The following is a 21,470-nucleotide window of genomic DNA, read 5'->3' as shown; positions in this document are numbered from 1 at the left end:
ATATATATATATATATATATATATATATATATGATTGTGTGTATGTATATATGTGTTATATATATATATGTATATATACATACACACAATACTATGTCAGATTTAAAGATAAATATCCTTAATTTATTGTATATAAATATTATTAGTTTAATTTTGCACTAATACTTAAGTAAAGAGTTCATTAAGCAGCCAAATTTTCTAATTGTATGTATACTTAAAAGTTTTTACCATCTCAAAGCTACAGATTGGATAGATGTTTATATACCATCTATTACTGGCAACTGAATATGCTTTAGAATCATTAGCCTTCTGCCAGTCCTTTTGTTTCATTTTTTCATAGTTAATGTATTCATTGAAAAATGAAATTATGCTATTTTTTTGATACTTAAGATTCCCAGTCAATCATTAGCCATAATCAAATAAGATCCAGTTCAAAACTCTGGTATTAGGACACGTATTGCCATGTATCTTGTAAAATAAGCTACTATTCTTATCTGTGCAATATACATTTTATTTATTGTCATTTGTGACATAAATGGACTTGCAAGTGTACATGGTAGTCTTCAAAATAACAGGATCCCAGCCTTGAAGACATTAAACTCTTAAGGCAAGAGGATATTAGAAGTCAAAACACGAGCATTAAAGTTAGTAACCAAAATTCCTAGTTCACTGTACAATTGTAAAACACTGGTGATGTTTGCACATAATAACCCAAGCATAATGTGGTACAGACTCAAACTGTAATAATATAAGCTAATAGTATGAAATTTGGAAACGGGTTCCTCATAATAGTTGGCAGTGTGCTCCTAGCAATTGAAAGCAGCACTAATCTGTTGCTTATATGCAAAAGATGCAATGTATTATAAAAGTATTAATGTTCTGCCACATTTTATAATTTTTCTTGTTAAAGCCCCAAATTGCCATGTCCCTTAAACTTGAGTCAAACACAAGCTTATTTGCACTAAAGAGCATGGCCAAAAAATAAATGACAGGGTGGAAAAGCTAGTTGGAACCTCTTGAAATAATTGGTTCTAATGGGAGAATTTCACATTTGTCTATTTGAAAGCTATATGATCCAGGCAGACAATCTGTCAGTTCACTAATTTAATAATGCACTTTACCTTTTGTATATAAAAGATGTACATTTATGCCACTTGACAGGTGGGATGTGTTTCAATTACTATGTAGTTAGAATCTATAGGAAGATCTCTTGCATGCATATGTTTGTGTTGGAACTGCTATACTAACAAGTTTCCATTAAATTGATGTAATGGAGAAGGAGGATAGAAGATGCTTTTAAAACAAAGCCCAATACATTTAACAAAGAATTTTAAAGTAGAGTTCATATTTGTATTTTTAAGGACTAGAATCAATTAAAAAACAAAACTATTTCTAGCCCAGATTAATATTACAGTTGAGACTATATCTAGTTGAGACTCCCCATAATACCCTAAAAGTTAATTTTTGGAATTTGTGCTGACAAATTTTTTTGAATGATTCTGTTTCATTGTTGATATGTGTTTAAATGACTAATGAAAAGACAGTATATGACTGTATTAGAATTAAAAGTATGGTTGGCTGATCTGGTGTCATTAAGAAAACAGCCAGACTAAAGAAATAAAATTTCAAATTGAGGAAATGCAAAGTGCCTAAGGACAATTGCTGAGATAAATATATTATTTCAAAATTTGCAGAAGAACTAACTTTCACCAAACACAAATAGTATTGGGGGACTTATTGTATCCTTTCATCCTAAAATTTTCCTGAAATGTACATTTGAAAACTAGATCATTGTTGCTTAATAATAGGTTGTATGTACTTTACTAAGAAACACTGTGTACTAACAATTCATTGAGAGTATACTATATTTACTGCATTCATTTTATATCTATGGATAAGAATACATTATAAATAGTCATCCTATCTTAATATAATCATGTATTTATATTGTAATTTTGCAAATATTTTCAGTAAAATAAACATTTATCTGAGCTGCACAATTTGAAGAGGATAAAATTGGAATATACTCTCAGACACTCATTTTGAATAAGCAGCTACCATTGAAAAATGTATTATCATTCCTTTAGATTTTGTTTTATGGTTTATTTTAATATTTAAGTGAATAGGACTTAATTTGAATTTTTAAGTGGTGTCCTGAAAATAATTTTTTCATAAGTGTAAGATTTCTTTTCCTGCTTATTTCAAAATGTTTTTCACTAGAACTATTTATAAAAATCTGATTCCAAGCTTTAGGTAAAGACTTTGCTTAGTCACCACATAGTGTGAAGTGTGTCTTTACCAAAACACCACACATCTTTGGCGGGATAAAATCTAAAATAAACCACAAAGAGAAGTTAAAAATTTATTCTATGCCAACAGAATAATACAGGCATAATATTTATCACTGCCAAATAGGATTCTTAAAATCTCTCTGAAGTTTCCTTAAAGATTTCTCGAATTTCATAGAGAAAGTAGTGGCTAATGACTAGCCCATGAGAGAAAGAGAATAAGGATGTTAGCATGCTGTTAAGACAATCCATAGTCCACAATGTTGTAGCAGTGAGGTACAGGGAAAATGTGTTTTCCCAATTTAATGTCATGTGAAAACTGAGTTTTTAGATTACAGTTACTCTGTTATGAAGTAAATTTACCCAAATTTATGTAGGTGGGTCTTAGAAAAACAATGTGTTAGTGTATTTTTTTCTATAATGTGGAAAAAGTCTTTTTCTTAATTTGACATGACTTTTTAAGTAATTTAAATTTATTTTAGTAGTGGGTTTTTAATCAATATTTTTTTATATGGAAAACATAATATTTAGAATCTACAGATGGGTAGAAAATGAAAAGTAGCAACCAATGTTACCAATTTCTTGTATATCTTTCTAGAGTTACTCTGCATATACAAGCATATGGATTCATACATACATCCTTTTTAAACATACAAATTAAAACATATCACATACACTATCCTATACCCAGTAGTATCAATTTTAGATCTGTCATTATAAGTGGATTCTTTTCTTTTAATTTTATACTGGTACTTGATCTAGCTAACATAGCATTTAATTTGAACTATATTATTACACAAAGAGAACCTTAAAATTTTTAATGAATCCCATTGGTATTTACTTAAAATGCAAATACTATGTGTATATGTTAATTTTAAAATGTATAAATATTCAGTTTCCCTTCCCTATGCCTAGCCATCTTGCCTTCCTATCTTCCCTCTTCCCAAAAAAGTATTGATCTTTTTCCTGAAGTAATACAGATCAGGGCCAGCAGAATATTAAATTATTTAACCACATGTTATTTTAGATTAACTGGGTTCTCTAATGGAAAACACCCATATCAAAAGTTTTAACAAATTACCACTCTTAGTCCTATTGTAGTGGTTCCGTTACTACTATCTTATTCTTTAGAAAAAAGGGAATGAGTTATAAGCGCAAATAAATACTAGAATTATAGCAAAAAATTATGTTATACTCTATTGAAATCATTTGATTTATTAACATGAGCTTTAATGTTTTTGGTGAGAAAGACATAAAGTTATTATGAATAATTCATTTAGCAATTTACTCAAATCCAAGACTAAACAAAGGGATAAAACTAGTCCTGATTATTTAAAGCATTGATTCCCCATTGAAGGACCCAGGGCCAGTCAGATATCCCTGGGACCAGAAGATACCACGATGATTTGGGGAAAGAGTAAAAACTTGGGGGCTATGATGTCGCAAATACAACTAAACCATCTCCATTCTCTGCTAGAAAAATATAAAACAGCAAATATAATTGTTTAAAAATGATGTTACATAATTATTATTCCTGAAAATATGGACAAAACTACTTTAATAGTTCTCCCCCAAAATAATAATTTTCTTTTTATTCACATCAAGGGGGCATTTAAAGTCGCTTTTCTAAGGACCACCAAGGAAAATTGTTATGTGAAAAAGTAAAGGTTTTATACTTGAATCCTGAAGGATACTATCTAATAATAAATTAAAGCAACCAGGGTAAAAGATCCAATCCTATTAGGCTTATCTTAAAGAATATATGGGTTGAGAAAGAAGTTTTTTAATGGGTTGGTTTCTGTAAATTTTACAAAAATGTTAAAAAGGTTTGAAAGAAATGTAAGCATTGGTTTAAACTTTAGAATCATATCTCCATAATTGGTGTCATGATTTTGTTTGTAAAATGAGAGAGGTATTGTTAGAAAACAGGATTCTCTTAAATATATATTTTTAAAACATAAAAGAGTTTGCTTTTTTTATTTTAATGACAAATAACTATCCTTTGCAGAATCTATAACGTTGGTAAAGATATCTGGGTATTTACTTGTTTAACTTTAAAATGGTTTATATGTATTGTTCCTTATTTGAAGAGAGGGATCATAAAGGAAGGTAAATTCATCTTCAAAATGAGTTTTGGTTAAAAAATATTAACAATTTCCCACACTAATCAAGGAGTTTCCCATATTGGTGCTTTGTGGTAATATATGTCTTAAAATTTTTACTTTCTTTTGAATATCTCTTTTGAGTAATTTCTTATTCTGATTGAGGCCAGTGGCATCTACCAGTAAATAAAAACATATTCATAATGAATTAGTACTTCCACAGTGAAGTCAGATTGTGATGTGAATATGAAAAAAATACTCACTTAAATGGAATATATAGTTTCTTCTTGAATGTTGTTGACTTTTTTCTAAAATTGAATACGAGTTGTCTGTCTCTCATTTACCCCATTATACTTGGTTTCTGTGTTATTCCATTCAAAGTTTTCATTGTTCCCAGGAAATAGTAGGGGTAAAAAAAAAAAGTGGGGGGGGTGGAGAAAGTAATCCCTAAGAAAAGTGTTCATAGTGTATAAAAGTTAGAGTTGCTCAAAGTGTAAGATTGGGGAGGGGTCACTTTTGTTGGTTTTTGCCTTTATCAAAATAATGGTATAAATCTGATTATTGTATTTGATCTGATTAAAGTCAGAATTTATTTTATCTGAGACTCCCCTATAATGAAATACTTAGTTTTTTTTTTCTTTTCTTAAAGGAAGTGGTTCTATTGGATAATACTCTTCTTCAGGATATTCTTTGTTATTTGTTGTGGATTTAATGAGGTTGTTACCTAGAGGTGGCTGATATAAAATGAGAAAGAGAAGAGAATGGTATCTCCTGGTTATTTTGCTTGCCTATAACAAAAGAAATCAATCTAACAGAAAAAGAAATAAAAAAATAAGTCATTCTCAAAACTAAATCCCTATTTAACCTTTAAAAGAGCATTTGAAAAAGAATAATAATACCTAATTCTGCCAGTGAATGGCCTGGCCTAGAGCAAATGATGTAACTTTTGTTAAATGGCTTCCTTATATGAAAAATGAACAAGACTGTGCTAAAAGCTAAGGTTCCCTCCTATTCTAAACTTTCATAATTCTACTAGAGGCCCAGTGCGTGCACCAGTGGGGTCCCTAGGCCTGGCCTGTGGGGATCGGGCCAAAACCATCTCTCTGACATCCCCCGAGGAGTCCTGGATTGTGAGAGGGTGGTTCTCAGGTGATGCACCAGAATCAGGTTCCCTCTTCTCTGGTTCCGGGTGCATCACCCAAGAACCACAGCTGCCAAATCACTGCAGCTCGGCAGCTCCTGCATTGAGCATCTGCCCCCTGGTGGTCATTGCACATCATAGCTACCAGTCAAACAGACAGTCATTTAGGCTTTTATATATATAGAACTGATTAGCCACACACACACACACACACACAATCTGTTTAGCCACACAAAATAAAATTTTGCTATTTCTTTTTAAGGCCAAATTGTTGTATACTAACTACATAGCTATACTATGCTTTGATTTTTTTAGAGAAGTATTTTTATTATCTATATGAGGTCTCATTCTTTGGAATCATCACTTGTTTCTACACATTCTATAATCATTTCTCATATTCAGCATGACAAGAGAACTTTAGCCCTTTACGGTCCAATGTTATTTTTGGAATTCAAACAGCCTGGTCCAAATTAATTGACGGGATTGAATGTTGAACTTTTTAATGTTCTTATTGCTCGACGTTGGACCTGCTCCTAGCGCCTGGTCTGTCGAGTCAACCTCGAGGTTGGACCGAAAAGGGTTAAAAATAACATCACTTCTTGAAATGTCATTGCTTCTGAAATAGCTATATATTACATTGCTAAATAATACACTGCAACTATCTTTGCCATGGTCCCTGAGATTCAAATACTGCTTTTGACCTTTTTTCCCTTGGTCCTATTGAACATTACAAATAATGACATTTAACAAAGAAAATAAGGAAGGGCACTGAACTGCTGTGAACACTATGGTTCTGTTTTAGAGGACCTATAAGTAGTATGTAGTATGTGCAAAGATAAAACATTATAATGGGTTTGTTTATTTGCTTTTATTCTTGAAAAACTGTAAAGGTTGATGATTGGAGGGGAAGAGAGGAAGCACACAAGGTTTCTGTCTTAGAGGCATTTATTTAGGCACCCTAGTCCTCCAGTTTGCAGTGCCACCATCACTGTCTATAGGGAAGATTAAAAAAGAGTGACACCTTTCTCCTTAGACATCTCTTTCTGGTACCTATTTGTTTATCAAAGACAATGTTTAAGAGTAACCAAAGTGTGTTTTGCAGTGTATATACACATATGTAATTTTGTTAATTTCTTCCCTCGTTTTCCTCGCTCCATACGCTGTAACCTGTTGGAAGTGGGTAAAAACACAATTTCCTCCCACTATGACCATGGCCCTAACTCCGTCCTATTTATTTGTTCAGATAACAATTAAAACAATAAAAACTAAAGCTGCTCTTTGAAAATTTAGAAATTGCCCAATGAACTAGATCTGTGGTCGGCAAACCGCGGCTCCTGAGCCACATGCGGCTCTTTGGCCCCTTGAGTGTGGCTCTTCCACAAAATACCACGTGCGGGCGCACACGTACAGTGTGATTGAAACTTCGTGGCCCATGCGCAGAAGTCGGTATTTTGTGGAAGAGCCACACTGACGGGGCCAAAGAGCCGCATGTGGCTCGAGAGCTGCGGTTTGCCTAGCACTGAACTAGATCTATAGACTCTGAGAAGGAAGGGATAATACTTCACTCAATTAATTTCAACATTCTTACCATATTTCTATATAACATTCCACTTGGACTGGAAGGTCAGTTATCCAACTCTTTAATACTCAGTGGATCTTCAGAAAATATTTTGTCTAGCATGATTTACAGGTGATTTCAGAAATGAATTAGCCTTTAGGAAAATTGCATCATGACCATTTTTAAAGAGAAGGTGGTAACAAAAGGAAAAATCAAAATGTATTAATACTAATAAATATTACTTATTGAATACTGACCATATACTAGGCATTGCTGGGCCCCTTATATCTACTATTTCTAAGTCTCTTAACAACCGTCATATCATCTCCATTTTAATATATTTTCCCAGAGATTTAAAAACTGGTTCGATATTTCAGAGTTATATTTGAACCCAAATTGACAAGCCAAAGATTGTGCTCATTCAGGCTACACTGCCTTTAAGACTTAATCTGAAATTTAGTCTGCTAACTAATAAATCACCACTATAAATAAATCTGCCTCAGATTACTGGGAATTATCTTTCCCAAACTGTCTCCTATAGATGGGTCTAGTCAACAAGAGACATATACTTGCTTATATGAGGGTTCCTCTAGTTGGTTAAAGGATGGTGCTAATAAATACAATTTATTTGATCTTAAGTATAGCTTACATATTGAACCTCTCATTTCAACCAACTATTTGAAATAAATGTCAATAATTTTTAAAGGCATCAAATGAACATGTAGATGGATCATCTCAATTCTACCCTTAAGGGCAGAGAGAAGACAAATTACTCTTCACCGTAGATCTACAATTTTATTTTCATGAACCAAAAATGAATGGTCATGTTAAATCAGTTGTAAATAAATCTTATCAATATTAGTGAGAGTTTTATTGACTTATTGCCACTTTTTCCTGTCATCTTACTCTTCCTACATTGTTCATTTTCATATTTAATTACTATGTTTCCTCTTCTTTAACTCCCAACAGATAAACTGAAATGACTGCCCTATTTATAGGTAGACATTTTTTTCCACTAGGCCAGTGGTTTTCAAACTTTAGTGTGATTAAGAATTACCTACAGGGTTTGTTAAACCATAGATTGGTGGCCCCCACCTCCGGAGTTTCTGCTCCCTAGGCCAGCAAGGGAGGCGCGGGGGGGGGGGGGGGGGGGGGGGGGGGCGGGGCGGAGAAGAGAACTAAAATTTTTCATTTCTGACATTCCCAGGTGAACCACTGCAGTTGATGTGGGAACCACATTTAAGAACCACTGCTGTAGGTTGATGTGATTTTAGCTTAGCTACAAAAGATAGTGAAGGAGGAACATGGTCAAAACAGCTGTAGCATCTTAGAAAGAAGATTCAGTGCTACTCATTCTGCCTTGAAAAGTTTACAAATCTTAAAACAAACATTTTTTATAAATTGACTAGAGTTTAGGTTAAATTTGTTTTCTTTCCTTTTTATCCTTTCACTATATTTAATAACTTTTCTTTGTTCCCTCTGATTTTTTGACAGCTGTCTTGAGATCATTCTGATAGGAATGAATAATTATGAATCTATATATGAAAAGCTTAGAGTTCAAATATATGGAGACAAGCTTATTTTTAATTTATTAAATAATTCTGGGGTATAAATCTTAGTAAGGAAATTGAATAATTTCTATACTCAAGAATTATTAATACAAATTTAGTGAATATTAAATATTAGGACTTAAAGAGAACTTACATTTCATAATGTCATGTTGCTCAGATGGTTCATAATTACTTATATAGGCTAAGTAAACAGAAAATAAAGGCTAAAGCTTAAAATGCTGATTATCTCTTAAAATATATGTGGTAAATATACTAATTTCTTTTAAAAAGCATATATTTTCACCATCTTCCTGTGTCCTATGTATACATGCAGGAGAGAGGAACTATATATATACTGTGTTTATGGTACTTTTTAAAAATTAACAGTTGAACCCATTGACTTAAATTTAGAAATACTCTACCTGAATTCCCATTAGCATATTATTTTAAAATGTAACTAATATATTTTAAAATAACTTACGTTTGCCAACCTGTAGACATTTTACAATTATGTTGGTCAAAATTAATAAAACCATATCTTGTATGTAAATCTATTCATTTAATACATATGACTACAAATAACCTCTTAATAGCTATCATTCTAGTGGATCACATCCTAACAGAAATACTAAATTAATTCATTTCTAGAGTTTTGGCAGTTCTGTAAGTTCATTAACTTCTTTTTGTAACTACTACCCCTTCAATGATTAGTGCTCCAAAAGAATGAATGAATTTCTAATTGTGAAAAAGATTAACCCCTGACATAACAGAGATAGTGACCAACTCAAAAGGATCATTGCAGATAGTGTAACTTTCTTTTCTCTATTCTGTTTGTATTATTGCTACAACTTAAATTTTAGATTTAAAAAATCTAAGTCTTAGAATTATAATTTGAGTAGGCTTCAGACAGAATAGAGATTAATGGCAGATTTATAGATTTCAACTCAACATGAGAACAAACTTTAAGAAGCAGTGTTACCTCCATGTTGCCAGAATTATTTAAGTCAGAGACTGTTTAATGTAGGATGCTAGAGGGAATTAACAAATCAGAAAAGAAATAGATTGTTATTATCTTGAAGATTCTTATCGACTCTGAGAAACAGGATTCTGGGGAATAATACTTGGAACTCTTGTATTCAGGGTCTCTGTTAATTTACCAAGTTGAATAAAGAAGTGTGAATTCGATTTTTCTAGTATTATTCTGAAAACATTAAGAAAGACTTTTTTCCTTCCGCCCCTTGTTATTGAAAAATAATATAAGAAACAGTCTTCAAAATTTCATGAGCTTAACTAATTAAATGAATTAGTTAAGATGGGTTTTATGAAATCTGCACTGCAAAATTAAGTCTAGCTTTTCTAATTTTTATGAGAAAATTTTTACTTAATCATCTTTTAGAAACAGTTATAAAAACGAATACATTTATATTGCTACTCGGGAGTAGCTGCTAAGGATTTATTTGGGAAGACATGAGAGATAATACAGTAAATTGGAAAATCAAATGATTGGATATTAGCAAATAAAGTTTATCTTTATAAAAATCCATATTAAATTCTAGTTGAAGGTTGAAGCAATAAAATATTTTCATTCTTTATTTTTTTCTCGCACTATTAATTTAACTTAAGATGGAAAAAACCAACATAGTTTGCTAATTTCATATTAAATTTTCTGTTTTATAAAATAGGTTTTCAAGTGAGTTGATTATTTCTGCAAATAACATGTGTGATTCTCTCCTGGAGAGTTTCAGGCTTTGTTAAGGATAGATGGATAGTTGTAGTGATGATATGTAAATTCAGGGATCTAGTATGAACCAATATGAAACTCAGTTCTCACTTGGAGGGTCCACTTTTTCTTGTCACTTCTTCCAGTCAGCTGTGCTTTCTTCTGGTACTGTAACATTTCCAAATTTCTAGTGGACAAATAATACCTTTTACAGAGAGACCTAAGTTGAAATATATTACACCAAAGTCTATAAACTATATCTGTATTACAACATTTCTAAATATTTAGCTAAGTAAATTTTACTGTGCACAAATATGTGTGAGTGTGTGTGTGTGTGTGTGTGTGTAAATTATAAGGAGAACCCAGTCCTATCCCAACCCTTCCCCGCCCGTGGAGAAGTTACTACAATCGATTGTTAACTATAATTGATTGCCTTAACTTGCTATATTGAGAATTTGAAATCTGCATCCAGAAGGAAAGAGAAACAGCACTCGTGCCAAATATTTGCTATTTGTCATCCCTGCTTTAGAGCTGAAAAGTTCTCATTGTAGCTCTAAAAATTTCGATAGTAGCCCAACAGCTGGCTCTTGCAGCACAAACTACCATTTGATTCACCTTGGAATGTGTCTATTCTGATACTTCAAAGAGATTGCTTTACTCCAACAGGCCCTCCTTTAAAACAGCAGAGAATCTTCAACGCACCCCTGAGGAACTCAAAGCCTCATGGCCATGATGATGTCATCAAGACGCCCTTAAGCATTAAACTCCATATTTGCCTCAAATGAGGTCTAACCTTCCACTAAAATGACAGCAGTTTCTCCCTTTGAAATGTAGTTCAGTCATTCTCAAGTACTAGTGTACATCGTGCATTGCAAATGTAGGTTCTGGATCCCATCACCAGAGGTTCCGATTTGGTTCATCCAGAGTGGGGTTCAGAAATTGCTGTTTGTGATACAAGTGGACTGCTAGCCATTCTTTGTCAGGGACCTAGACTTGCAGCCTTTTATCCATATCATTTTTTTCAGCTGGAATTGTTTAGGTTTTAATACTGTCAGCCATAAGTAACACATGGGAAAATGAGTTTTTATCATATTAAATAAATAATATCTAGGGCTCACTTTAAACACAGAGAAGCTAAATACATAAATGCAAGTATGTAAGGTTTCGTACTATCATTTTGGCTAGCTTCCTGGGCAACAATCACGGGGAATGCTGGTTTCTCCCCCACCTCCTAAACTCATAATGCAAACTACTTGACATTTCACCACTGAGTGTGTGCTCCCCAGGTTTCCCAACCAAAACGTTCTGCGTCTTTCCAGCCTGAAATGTTATTTTCATAGGTGGTTTATCTTTCATTTTCTCACAAGTTGACCCTCTAAATCTCAAATTACTTTCTCAATCCTTTTTTTTTTTTTTTTAAGTTATCTACTTACAATTTATTGGATGTAGAAAAGATATCCTTAGTCAATCTGAATACCTTACTCTCTGGTCTTGTTTGAATTTTTTTTAGTTGTGGTTAAAAAAGAAGCACACATAACATAATTTACCGTTGTAACCATTTCTTATTATATTAACCCTTCTTAACTATTTTTAAGTATTTTGTTAAGTATATTCACCTTGTTGTACAACACTCTCCAGAACTGTTTTTTATCTTACAAAACTCAAACTGTCATCCCCTGGCAACCACCATTCTATTTCTCAGGCTTTTTTTTTTTTTTTTTTATAAGCAAGATATTTGCTTATCCCTTCTCCCATCAATAATGGGTCTATAGTTATTGCCACTTAGCTTTCCAAGTATAATCCTTATAGTATTCCGTATTGTAATTCTCACATGTAAAAAGGTTTACAATTAAAAGCAATTGTACTTATGTTAAGAGATTTTTTATAGTCTTTGGGTGTCTGCAAATACAGGATAGTTTATCCTGGAATCTTTCCACTGATTTACAGGGAAAGTTAACCCTTGATTTCCCATGAGACCTACAGGACTCCAGAGGGATATTTTGTCTTTGTTTGCTTATTGAAGGTTTGAGGTTAGAGGGCAATTAGGCATAAAGCCTGGAATATCTGCATATTTTTGCTATAAACATTCTAGGGTTGTTTTCACATTACTTATGTAGTAGATTGGAAATTTTTCTGGAATTGGACAGTGTTATTGTTTAACAAATGATTTTTAAGTCTAGGCTTAGTACAATATAACAGTTCCCTTCAAGCAGCTTTATTAGAAACATAATTTGGGAGGAAATAGGCATAAATAAAAATGCATTTCAGCAAATGGAGTGTTTCAAATGTTATTTTCCAAATCATTAACAGTAAGAAAAACCACAAGCAAAGAAACATTCTTCAAACTCTTATTTTTTCCAAAAGCAAAAAGGTTGTCTTCTGTAATTAAATTTTTTAGAAATCAATAAAGTTTGAAATCCTGCAAGCAATATCCATGTAACTAACCAGAAATGCAATAATTATGAGCATTATGCTTATGATTTTGACGTAGAAAAAGATCTACCTTTTCTTGGCCTAAATTATCTTGGAACTAACACAAAAACTAGTTGATTATGATTCTTGGATAATGATAACTGAATCTTTCTCCACTTCATTAATATAATTTATAATATCAATGTATTATGATTTTTTTCAGACAAATACAACTTACTTAGAGCAATTTAAAATAATTCCATAACTTTTGTAGCCCCTAGATTTTTCTTTAATGATCTGCAACATGTAGATAGTATTTACTTCAAAAGAATTCTTTAAAATTGAATCTCATTATTCTTTGGATTTCCATTATAAAACTAGGAATGTGTTCTTAGTAAGGAGAAAAATATATTGAATGGAAAAATTTAGTGGAAAGATTGTGGTATATCTGGCTGAGTAACATACTAAGCAATTACTTTTTTTCTTTGCAGAGCTCCCATCACTACTTAAGATCGTTCTTCTGTGCTCCCCATTATGACTCTTAAATCACAGAAACTCACTTAGCACCATGCAGTCCTCCGGGCACACGCTCTCAGCAGCCTAGAACTTAACCTCTCCTCTGTAGTGTCTAACATAAACTAGGCACTCATGTTTTGCCAGTAGGACTCTTTAATATAGTAAATCCAGCCTGAAAATGCCCCGAGTTCTGAGCCTTTTTTTTTTTTTTTTTTGGACAATTATCTACCTACTTTATCAATTATAATATTAAGTTTACTTAGACTAAAGGATGCCGGTTTGATTTATGACTAAAGCTAGTTTGCATTCTTCTTCTTCGAGTATTATTAAACTATTCCTATTTAAGGGATCCTTTGGGTCATTAGGTAACTATGTGCGATTTGGTTTGTTAATCACCATTTATTGACTCTTTTTTTTTTTTAAAAAAAAAAGACTCAAATATTAAATTTAATAACAAACCAAGCTGGGATTCAAGCAATACCTTCCATTAAGGTGATTTGCTTCTGAGTTGAGACATATTACAGAAAATCTACATTATATTTGGTGGAAAATTTTTAATATTTTATGTGGAAAATATTTTAGGTAAACACAAAACTTGATTCTTAACTTAGATTTTCAATAATTTAATTCTAAGTAACAACTTAGTTTTAATAATTTTGTTACAAAATAACTATAAAGTGAATGTGAATGCTAAGTTACTTGCTATATGTGTCCTATAATTAATAAAACCAAAACAATTTTAGTTGTGTATTATTTGGACTATTGTTTCAAGCATTCATGGCATTTAAAGAATCTCACCTCTGCCCTCCTGGCATACAGCCGTGTGGTACAGAGGCAGGGGCGCTGTGATGCTGTGCAGAAGCCCTGGCTCAGTGCTTTCCAGCTGGGCTTGGAGCGAGTCAGTTCACTTCTGTGGAACCCAACTTGCTTATCAGGCAATTGTGGGGATTGGATCAGAACAGATGATCCCTAAGAACCCTTTCACTTTCTGTATCCCTGGAGTCAGAGAAACCTAAAGTTACCTTTGACTTCCTTCTGTGGCCTTTTCTCATTTTCCTCCACATCCTCTTTGTTTCATCTGGCGTTTATTGACCATCCTTTCCTTCTTGGCATCCTTCAGATTTCATAATGGTTGCTTCCCTAAAGTGTTTCCGCTTTAAGTTGCTCAGAACCCTCTTGACCCTACCACTTAATTTTTTTATCTCTTTTTTGGCCCCGTACACAAAGCTTTAAATAAGCCATTCTTCCAGTTCCAAAGGATGTTTTTAAGACATCTTAATCAAGTCTAAAACTTGATTAAATATATTTAAAATGTTAAGCTTAGTTTCCCATATAAATTCTTATCATCTTAACTTGAATTTAAGCTTAAACTCAGAGACTGTTTCTTCTTCTTTTATGTTCCTCTCAGTACCTAGCACTGTGTTCATGACTGAAATAATCTCTCTTTACCTAAAAACCACTGTTCTTGTTCTCATTTTGCCTTAGAAATCTTGTTTCTTCGGGATCACAGTACTTAACAGACAAATCAAAATGGTGACAAGTGGGAATGAAAGTGATAATTTTAAAACCTGATAAGAAATACTATGTCACTTTATTTCAAAGAATGACTCACAAATTAGGGTGTGGTAGAATATGAGATCTTTTGTTTATTGCACATCCTGAATTTTACTTCAAAAATATCCTTTCCCTTACTTTATAGATAAATGATCCTGTTCCATTTACTCAGTGGTTACTCTGTCCCGGGCTCTATGCTGAGGAATAGAATTACAATAATTTACAAAATAAGAATATTCCACTGCCATTAGCTTTAAGTGTGCCTTGTCCAAAATTATTTGATTCAAAGCAGCTGTTGTAGCTTAATCAAACTGTCATCTTTTTATTCAACAGATATTAATCTGATTATCTGCCACGTGTCAGGCAGTGTGTTGGTGTATATGAGAAGTGTGTTTGATGCTATCTATTATAAAATGCTGCATGTTATTTTACCTTGAACAATTTATCTTTTAAATGTGAGTAATTATCTATATTCTTTTATACTGCTCAAAATATATTTCATTGATGCAAATTTAGAGAACTACAGTGATACTATTTTAAACAATGATTCCGTCTTCCCCATGCCAAATCTTTTTTGATGTCCTAGGGTGAAAATAATAATCTGTTTCATCTCGTGTGCCTACTCTATTCAAGCTGTGATGACTTCCTGAGCTCTAGGTTGGAGATGATTGTGAAGCCCCATGCAGGCTCATCATAAAAGGTTGCTGTGATTTATCTGTGTGAGCATGGGGAACTGAGTTGGGGAGAGGATGAGGAATACAAGGAGTAGGGACAGTTAATATCACATATTTGCCCTCCCTTCCCTAGACTTTTATATTCATTCTTACTTTCATTTAGTTCACTCTCATCACACATAAAATGTCTTCACAAAGTCCTTTTCTGTCCATATGTGTTTTACAAAACTCCGTCAGTGTTTTCAACTATGAATATTTCACCAACGTCTTAACCAAATGAAATAAGCCTGATTCTACCATGATTGTAAAACAGAAACCATAATAATTTTCACGGTAGATACATTGCAATGAAGAGCCAATAATGGATAAACTCAGTTACTTACTGGTACAACAGATTCATTTGTCCTAAAGATTTTTCCATAACTGGCCGTTAATTCTGAAATATTTTCTAATTAAATTAAATTAAATATAAAAAGAATATGGAGGGGGAGAGAATATGGAATTTTGAATTATAATAATCCTATATAATAAAAGGCTAATATGCAAATCGACCCAATGCCAGAACAACTGGTCACTATGACACACACTGACCACCAGAGGCAGATGCTCAATGCAGGAGCTGCCCCGTGGTGGTCAGTGCGCTCCCACAGGGGGAGAGCCAATCAGCCAGAAGCCAGGCTCATGGCTGGCAAGTGCAGCAATGGTGATAGGAGCCTCTCCCACCTCCACAGCAGTGCTAAGGATGTCTGACTGACAGGGAGCAGGCTTAAGCTGTCAGTTGGACATCCCTCAAGGGCTCCCGAACTGAGAGAGGGCTCAGGCTGGGCTGAGGGACACCCCTCCCTCAGCCCCCCACCCCCGCCTGAGTGCACAAATTATGTGCACTGGGCCTCTAGTTTATATGTAATTTCACATATTTTTCAAAATTCTTTTACATATTGCATCTCATTCTGATGAAAATACTGAGTTAGGTTAGTTTAGTTCAATATCACTAACCTCACTTAACAGATAGAGAAAGCAGGGCCAGGCAGGTTATATGACTTACTGAGATCATTTAGTGACATAATCAAATGCCAAGGTTTCTAGAGAGCCCACCACTCATTGAAACCTTCATAATAACACTATAGAAATTTTAAATGATAAATTTCAAATCAATTTGGTACAATTAAACACATGTTTTATAGCTAATTTAAATAGTTTCTTTTTAAATGTATTCTATGTATTTTCTTGTTTTTGTCACATCTCTAGGCTCAATTCCGCAGTCAACTATTGGGTTTAGCCCTGGCAGAAGGCATAGCAAGTCATTATATTGGTATTTGGTGTACAGAAATACCACTTGCCTAGATTCAGCCTCTTCCCTTGAAATCATTGAGTCTTTGATCTCTCTCTATCATTTAGTCTTACTGCCTGGGCTTTCCACCCTAGTGAGCCTTCCAGGACTCAATCCTAATGACTAAAATATGATAAATTCCTTCCTGTCCTGTTGACCTAGGTCTTGTCCTGGCACCTACATTGCAGGGTAGCCTTTAAACAAAAATGTTATTTAGAAAATTGTATACATGAACCATCACACAGCTAACCATTCTATTAATTACCTAAGTTTTTATTGTTCACTCTAGAGAAGCAAATGATGTCCTTTAATGTCATTAATTGAGTTTTTAAAAGAAAAATTTCATAGCTAAAAATATAGGTTATCTTGTACCAATTTATTGTTTTACAATTGTATCAATTTATGCTTAAGTGATTTTTATGTCACAATAGCAGTAGCAGCAATAATGACCTGTGGCGTAAGGGTTTCAGAGCAATGGTTTTTTTTGTTTTGTTTTGTTTTGTTTTGTTTTTAGCTAATTAAGGCTGTGCCTGTGCTTTTTCTTTTCAATCATACTGAATTTTTAATATGCAGTAAGGAGCCAATATGTGAGGTAGGAGATGGCAATTTGAGGGAAATGAAAGCATTCATTCATTTATTCAACAAATAGTTATTGAGTTTCCTCCCATAGGTCAGGCATTATGCTAGGGAAATTGCTTCCTTTTTTTTTTCCTTTTTTCCTCTAATCTCGGGTGGAGATGATGATTAATAGTAAAATTATATATTTTAAATGTTTTTGTATGAAATGTGGATTCAAGACAGCATGAACCTTTGGTGGGTTTGAATTAGAATTGGACAACGAAATAAATTGGAGAAATAATTATCTGACTTGATTGCAGTTTTAATTTTGCCCATGAATACTTGTCATTTCAGGATATTACTATTTTCTTCTCAGACCAATAGACTATTTTTTACTTTTTTATTTCTAGAATTGTCAGATAGTGTTACAAGGTTATTTCTAGAGGAGATTGGGAACTCATGAGATATTTTGATTTTGCATGTAACCTCTTTAAAGCTGATGAACACATGGCACCTTGGGTTTGAAATGGTGAGGTAATCATATATTAGGCCCAATTACTGGCATTCAAAATGGTTTTAAAATGTGATATAACATGTATATACTTGATTATGCGCCAAGCAGCATAAGGTAAAATCTTGTTTCCGTCCCACCTACATGTTTCAAGTTAATTAGTCTCCTTGCCATACTTACTCCACCAGTATCGACTCATCCTTGGAGAACCAAAAAAGAAAAAAAGAATGAAGGCCATACAGCCACGATCACTTTTAAGTAACATTTGAACCAAGTTTTTATTGATTTTTATGGCTTTAGAAAGTAGTATTTTCAAGTAACAGATTTGACTGGGAAAACCTTTTCTATCCTTAGGTACCTTTTAAACATAAGATGTTTTAGGTCCCTCCTTAGAACCGATAACAGTTAGTATGATCCATAAAGGAATTTGTCTTCTTTTTTCTTCAGTAACAAAAACCTGTTTTGGTTCAGTACCCTGATATAAATTCCATGTCTTCTGTACACTATTAGTCATGGATCCCATTCTAGGATGTGTTGCTCTCAAGGGGATAGTGTGCAGAGAGAAGTTTTGAAATACAAAAAAGAAAAATGCCACTCAACCTCTGATGCTTCAGCAACAATATTGTGTTTAGCAGTAATACGTTTTAACATTTTTATTAAGGTATAATTTACATAAAATGAAATACTCTGATTTTAATATATCATTCGGTGAGTTCCATGAGTATCAATACAGAACATTTTTCTCACCCCAGAAAATTCCCATGATCCCCTTCCCAATCAACACTCCCACAGTCCCCCCATCCTGCCTTCCAAAAGCAATCACTGCCCTTATTTCTGTTGCCACGGGTTAGTTTGTTTTGTCTATTCTGGAATTTTTCACTCAGCCTAATAGTTTTAAGATCATCCACGTTGTTCGGTATATCAGTACATAGTACCTTTTTGTGGCCGACATCTTTTTAAAACAGGCAAGAAACAAGCAGATCTTTACTGAGTATATTGACACATACCACTATTAAAATCATGGCAGCAAACCTGTAGTCATAATGGAGGGAGCAAAATAACCTCTAATTTAATATTTAATGATAGTACTCCTAACACTCAAAGAACTCTCCCACCTTAATGCTATATGCATCAAGAGGTACTGTTTTTGGAAACTCTAAATTACTCTATTAAAAACAGAGATGCTGGGCAGGTGCATCGAAACATCCCTTTAATGTGACCTGCTTTAGTGTAGAATTTATCCTAAGTCTCATTTCTTACAAAAAGGCAGTTACATTTGAATTACCAAGAGAATCTCATTACTATCATTTAGTCTGTAGGAGGTCTTGCAGTGCTACCATTCTAAACTTCAAGGATGTATGTTCTAAACTATAAAGATGATTAACTACTTTTGAGCAATATGCAAGAATTCTCTAAGCGATTTATCATCATTTTAGTTGTAGCAATTAATTTTAATTAACTGCCAATGATGTTTGTTGCCATGTGGAAAAATGAGACCATGGTCCTTGTTCCCATCTGAGTATGAGTAATGATGCCAGTTTAGTGTTAGAAGGGTATGGGCCTGATTTCCAATGAGTACATGCTGCTTGAAGGGTTTTGAAAAGTCCTTCCTTACCATAAATTAAAGCTGATAGTAAGTCATCTTTTCTACCATGTATTTATGGTTCTGGCTAATAAAAATTAGATGTTTGCTTCCTAGTTTGGGAATTAAGAATGTTTGTGTTGCTTCTCAGTCAAAATGTTCTAGTTAATTGTCCTGTTTTTATTAACATGTATACTAGTAGCAATTTAAGTTAGAGATTCAAACTTAATAGCATAGCTATTGTTTTTCTACTGATATGTTTAAAACCAGAACTCTAATTTTTATAAGAAACTAGAGGCCTGGTGCACAAATTCATGCACGGGTGGAGTCCCTCTGGGTGGCCTGCAGGGATCGGTCCGAAACCCACAGTCCAACCCTGCCTGCAGCTCCTACCTGCCGCTCCCGCTCATCCCGGCCCCACTATGCCTGCCGATCAGTCCCGATCAGTCCCAATCAGTCCCGATCAGTCCCGAGCCATTAGCCCTGCATCTGGCGCCCTCCCAAGAGGAGTGGCCTGTGGGATCGGGCTGAACACCGCTTTCTGACATCCCCTGAAGGGTCCCAGATTGTGAGAGGGTGCAAGCCAGGCTGAGAGACCCCATTGTGCACTATAGGGCTGTGGGGGGACCACAGAAGGGCTCCAGGGCATGTCCAGCCCATCTTGGTCAGCTGGACCCCAGCAGTAAGCTAACCTACCGGTCGGAGCATCTGCCCCCTGGTGGTCAGTGCACGTCATAGCAAGCAGTTGAGCAACCTTAGCATATCATTAGCATATTACACTTTGATTGGTTGTTCAGTTGTTCTGCCATTCGGTCTATTTGCACGTTATCCTTTTATTATATAGGATAGTGTTCCCTTCCCCTCTTTGAAATTGGAAATGAGGCCTTGAATGTAAGGCCCATTTTTTAGGGCACACATTCATATAAAGTAGTAGGAGTAGGAGCAAACTCCAAGCTACTAATTTTGCTGGCAATATAAAGTATGCTAATATCCATATTATATTGATATAATTTAAGCAGATGTATCCAGGATTTAAAAGGCTTTACATGGCATTGTTGTAAAAGAAGTAATGGTTTAAAGGCAATTTTTAATATTCACAACTGTGAACAACTGTTCAAAAGTTCCAAAACATTAAACATTTTTAGTTTAACTATTGTTAAAAATAAAATAAACTTTGAATACTGTACAGATTCCCATCTTATCAGAGGAGGAACCAATCAGCACAGTATAGAATTTTAGAATTCAGAGAGACTTGACAGGATCTGGTTTAACCTCAGCATTCACCTAGTCACCAAAATCACTATCTTTACAAGAATCCCACCTTTTCTGCACTAATTTCCAAGAAATTTAAGAGCCACTAGTTCCCAATTCCTTTTGCTATATATGTGTATCTGTCTTTTCATTCCCTTCTGACATTCTCCATATTCGTGTTGTGACTGAAGCTGTGAGAATTATTTCTTTGATTCTTTATGCCTGAGTTCGCTTAAGAAAAGTATAGCTTATCATATGCAGAGGCACAACTTTTAATTCATTTATTTTTTAATATATTTTTATTGTTGATAGTATTACAGATATCTCCCATTTTCTCCCCCCATTTCTCCCTCCTCCAAGCCCCTTCTCACATCCCCAGGTCTTCACCACCTTATTGCCAGTGTCCATGGGCTATGCATATAAGTATATAAGTTCTTTGGTTTATCTCTTCTTATCCCCCTAACCCCACATCAAGGTATGTCAGTCTGTTCCATGACTTCCTGCTTCGGGTCTTATTTTGTTGGTCAATTTATTTTGTTCATTAGATTCCACAAATAAATGAGATCATGTGATATTAGAAAAGGTAATTCTAAATTTTAGAAATAGTTGTAGTAACAGTCAATCATATCATTGGTACTCTGGTGGACACACACCATGTGGGCTTTGCCATCATGATTTAAGAGTGAGTAACACTGCCCTATTGTGTAAAATGAGTAAGACTAC

The 21,470-nt window shown here is 34.0% G+C and overlaps 1 protein-coding gene across 1 annotated transcript in view; it reads left to right on the top strand.

Moving 5' to 3' along the window:
- The window catches only part of PURG (purine rich element binding protein G), a 31,186-nt gene that overhangs the window by 3,624 nt on the left and 6,092 nt on the right, over nucleotides 1-21,470 (top strand). The gene's annotated exons all lie outside the window — the stretch shown is intronic.

Source organism: Myotis yumanensis, unplaced genomic scaffold (genome assembly GCF_028538775.1).
Source record: "Myotis yumanensis isolate MYYU_CA2020_CCGP unplaced genomic scaffold, mMyoYum1.0.hap1 SCAF_3, whole genome shotgun sequence".
In the NCBI taxonomy this organism is placed as follows: domain Eukaryota; kingdom Metazoa; phylum Chordata; class Mammalia; order Chiroptera; family Vespertilionidae; genus Myotis; species Myotis yumanensis.
The sequence above is the reverse complement of the archived record's forward strand: the minus strand, read 5'-3'. Positions and strand labels throughout refer to the sequence as shown.